Source organism: Anastrepha obliqua, chromosome 6 (assembly GCF_027943255.1).
Source record: "Anastrepha obliqua isolate idAnaObli1 chromosome 6, idAnaObli1_1.0, whole genome shotgun sequence".
Classification (NCBI taxonomy): Eukaryota; Metazoa; Arthropoda; class Insecta; order Diptera; family Tephritidae; genus Anastrepha; species Anastrepha obliqua.
This window is the reverse complement of record NC_072897.1, coordinates 18,606,150-18,610,896: the sequence shown is the minus strand read 5'-3', so window position 1 is coordinate 18,610,896 and position 4,747 is coordinate 18,606,150. Positions and strand designations below refer to the sequence as shown.

Here is a 4,747-nt window from a genome sequence, read left to right as displayed (position 1 = left end):
AACTTGCATTTGTCTAATTGCACTTTCATATTGGATTCTTCCAAAGCTTTGAATATGTTTTTTATGTGTTTAAAATGTTCTTCTTCTGATTTACTGAAAATAATGATGTCATCTATGTAAACATAGCAGCATCTTCCAATGTATTCCCGTAGGACATCGTCAAGCGTACGCTGGAAAATTGACGGTGCGTTTTTTAGGCCAAATGGCAGCCGTGTGAATTCATATTTTCCATTATTTATGCTGAACGCAGTTTTTTCCATATCAGATTTTTTTAGTGGAATCTGATGGAATCCACTTTTAAGGTCGAGAACTTTTTGAAGTGAAAACTTCTTTAGAATCGTTCGGAGTGATTTGAGGAAAAGTGAAACGAAAAAGCGACCCTCTTGGCTACGAAGCGTTATATTATATGTTGATATAAACGTAGCGACGAACTAAATAAAAATAACTTTTATTTTTTCTTGTGATTCGAACCAAGGATTTTGGATCGGAAGCTCACATTGCTAGTCGCTCGGCTACCGCGTCATGCTGTAGACGCTGGCCTAAAAGTTATTTAGTCACGAAGCGTTATATTATATGTTGATATAAATAATTTTTGTGAGCGTGTAATTCTCAAAAGGTTTATTAGAAAATGCATTGAAAATGTATTGAGTTTGTTGGTTGTGTATGGTTATCTTATCAGCTTAACATCTGATAGATCCTCTATCGGAGGACAATAAATGTTAAACTGATTTTTGGAAATGGGCGGAGTGTTTTAAGGGCTTGGTCCACCTCTGCCACGGGTTGGCCCGGTATTACAGTACCGCCGGGATTTCGGCCTTGAATAAATACAAGAAGAAATATACTAATACATTTAGCTTTGGTGAGAAGAGACATAAATTTTTATATGAATACAAGTAGACGAAAATGGAATTTTTTTTTTGAAATTTGCATTGCAGGACATTTCTGATTATTTATTGAAAACAGTTTTTTTTATTAAAATTGATTATAGAAGAAAATTGAATTTTTTCCAAGGTGAATTCATACACTAAGCTAAGTAAAACGTTTCGTAATTCAATTTTATGTTGACATCCAAATATACACGGCGGCAGAAAAAAATAACAAAACAGCTGTGTTATTGCTACCACCTCCAAAAGATTCGCCTTGATTTTTCATATAAAAATTATAAATATCATCACTTGTGACAACTGTACCCAGTCGGTCGACAGTGTGTGAATCATCTTTAAATTCTGCAAGAATACCCTAACTTGCGCAGCGCACAGTAAAATCGACACAAAGCTGAGCGCAGAGCACAATCGTACAAACACACTTACGTACATACATACATATATACGCTCGAATACATTTTCTTACTGTGCTCAGCCAAGGCTGGTAGTCATGCACTGTGGCGATATGAACGCACAAATGCACATACACAGGCACGAACATGAAATCAAACAGCTCGCCGTTGCTTTTTGGCTTTTCTATGTTTGGTTTAGATACTGAAAGTCAGTTTAAGTGAATCGGTATAAATATTTCGTACATTAATTTTTGTGAGCGTGTAATTCTCAAAAGGTTTATTAGAAAATCTATTGACTAGGTAGTGTGGTATCTGTTTTTATCAGCTTAACATCTGATAGATCCTCCATCGGAGGACAACAAATGTTAAACTGATTTTTGGAAATGGGCGGAGTGTTTTAGGGGCTTGCTCTCCACCTCTGCCACGGGTTGGCGCGGTATTGCAGTACCGCTGGGATTTCGGCCTTGAATAAATACAAGAAGAAATATATTAATACATTTAGCTTTGGTGGGAAGAGACATAAATTTTTATATGAATACAAGTAGACGAAAATGGAATTTTTTTTTTAATTTGCATTGCAGGACATTTCTGATTATTTATTGAAAACAGTTTTTTTTATTAAAATTGATTATAGAAGAAAATTGAATTTTTTCCAAGGTGAATTCATACACTAAGCTAAGTAAAACGTTTCGTAATTCAATTTTATGTTGACATCCAAATGTACACGGCGGCAGAAAAAAATAACAAATCAGCTGTGTTATTGCTACCACCTCCAAAAGATTCGCCTTGATTTTTCATATAAAAATTATAAATATCATCACTTGTGACAACTGTACCCAGTCGGTCGACAGTGTGTGAATCATCTTTAAATTCTGCAAGAATACCCTAACTTGCGCAGCGCACAGTAAAATCGACACAAAGCTGAGCGCAGAGCACAATCGTACAAACACACTTACGTACATACATACATATATACGCTCGAATACATTTTCTTACTGTGCTCAGCCAAGGCTGGTAGTCATGCACTGTGGCGATATGAACGCACAAATGCACATACACAGGCACGAACATGAAATCAAACAGCTCGCCGTTGCTTTTTGGCTTTTCTATGTTTGGTTTAGATACTGAAAGTCAGTTTAAGTGAATCGGTATAAATATTTCGTACATTAATTTTTGTGAGCGTGTAATTCTCAAAAGGTTTATTAGAAAATATATTGAAAATATATTGAGTTTGTTGGTTGTGTATGGTTATCGCTTCTCGGCCTTATGGCTAAGATCAAAGTGTAGCTTAACATCTGATAGATCCTCCATCGGAGGACAACAAATGTTAAACTGATTTTTGGAAATGGGCGGAGTGTTTTAAGGGCTTGGTCCACCTCTGCCACGGGTTGGCCCGGTATTGCAGTACCGCCGGGATTTCGGCCTTGAATAAATACAAGAAGAAATATACTAATACATTTAGCTCTGGTGGGAAGAGACATAAATTTTTATATGAATACAAGTAGACGAAAATGGAAGAAATTTTGTAAGTCTGTTTCTTCGGTCCGTTTTGGTATTTTTTTTGACAACATCGAAACCAAAGCATTTGTATCATATTTTAGCTATCATAAGCCACTCGTATCATTTGTTGAAATTGAAAACATTGAGGATGAATAATAATAAAATGAAGAAAATAAAATATGAACTTTATAGCAATATTATAATGAACCTATAATTATCCCGCCCCTAATGCTGCTTTCGTCTCATTCTCTCTCAGTTTGTCTTACCGTTAGACTGGTATTTTTTTTTTTTTTTTTTTTTTTTTTATTATTAGTATTTGCATTGCAACTAGTATAACATTTCATATATATATTAACGAGCAAGTTTTGTGGAGTTTTGTTACAACAAATAATTTGAGTTAATCCTCAGCAAAATACAATTCATACTTTTAACTGATTTTTATTTATTAATTAGTTTAAATCTAGAGGTGTTTTACGTTTGAGCCTTCGCTTCCATTTTGTATTATCGTTAAGAATCAAGGCTTCATTGTTCACATGCTTGCTTAGTCGCTCTGCGTGCGACTTTGCAAATTTCTTTATGGTTGCCGTAACCGAATCAATATTGAGGTCACGTTCTAGATCTTGCGTCCTAATATACCATGGAGCGCAAACTGCATGCTTGAGTGCCTTATTCTGAAATCTTTGTATATGCGCTGTGTTACTATAGCTGGTGCAACCCCATAGCTGAATCCCATAGGTCCAGAGAGGTTTGAGAATTTGTTTGTAAAGCAGTATCTTGTTGGGTGCGGATAACGCTGATTGCTTACCCATTAGCCAATGCATATTTTGGAATTTTAGGTCCAGTTCTTCTCTTTTCTTTTTCACGTGCGCACTCCACCTAAGTTTCGTGTCGAGCGTCATACCTAGATACTTTGCTGTATTAGAGTATGGTACTTTAATGCTGTTTATGTATATTGGCAGATAGTTAATCTTTTTGTTTATAAAGTTGATGTGTACAGACTTTGTTTCGTTCAGTTTAATGTGCCATTTATCTGTCCAATTATATATTTTATTGATAGCAAGCTGCAGTTGTGTAGTATACTCTATTTCTGTCTTTCCGACGGTTAATATTGCAGTATCATCAGCAAATGTTGCTATAAAGCAAATTCTGCTGTTTGGCAAGTCGTGAGTAAAAAGTAGATAGAGAAGAGGTCCAAGCACACTTCCTTTCGGCACACCAGCTTTTATCTCTTTCAGTTCAGAGAACTCATCTTCGTACCTGACGCGAAAATAGCGCTCAAACAGGTAGGTTTTTAAGATATTAAAACATTTTGTTGGCAGTACATTCTTTATTTTCCACAGCAGGCCAGCATGACATACTTTATCGAAAGCTTTAGAGACATCGAGAAATACAGCCGAACAGACATTTTTTTCTTCAAATGTGTTCTCGATGATACGAGTTAATCTGTGAATTTGGTCAATAGTTGAGTGGCGCGCGCGAAATTCAAATTGGTGTGTTGGTATTATTTGTTTATTTTCTATGATATTGCTCAGGCGCTTTATCAAACATTTTTCCAACAGTTTTGACAAGATGGGCAACAGTGAAATTGGACGATATGATGCTACATCGTTTGGAGGCTTTCCTGGTTTTAGAATCATGATGACATCAGCTATTTTCCAATAGATTGGAAAGTATTGCAGCTTAAAGCAAGCATTCATTATGTTTGTTAGCTTAGTAATGATGTTTCGTGGAACTTGTTTGAGGACTTCGGCAGTTATTAAATCAAACCCGGGAGATTTCTTCGATTTCAACTTTTGTATCTCGGCGCACATCTCATCTTCAGTTATGGGTACTATATCGCCATAATCATCATTGGCTATGCCATCATTATTTAGTATTGGTGATGTGTCGCTATTGGGTGTAAAGATTTTTGCTCGATAATCTGAAAATATGTTTGCTTTTTCTATGTTGGTTTTCGCCCATCTATTATTG

General features: G+C 35.8%; 1 non-coding gene and 2 pseudogenes across 1 annotated transcript; all 3 read left to right on the top strand.

Annotated features, from left to right (window-relative positions):
- The first annotated feature begins 649 nt into the window (after window positions 1–649).
- On the top strand, window positions 650–824 carry LOC129251009 (U2 spliceosomal RNA; annotated as a pseudogene).
- Window positions 825–1,552: 728 nt separating this feature from the next.
- On the top strand, window positions 1,553–1,748 carry LOC129250908 (U2 spliceosomal RNA). The gene has a single exon (XR_008582844.1). It is a non-coding gene; the product is annotated as a U2 spliceosomal RNA (small nuclear RNA).
- A 778-nt stretch (window positions 1,749–2,526) lies between these two features.
- On the top strand, window positions 2,527–2,708 carry LOC129250900 (U2 spliceosomal RNA; annotated as a pseudogene).
- Window positions 2,709–4,747: the final 2,039 nt, after the last annotated feature.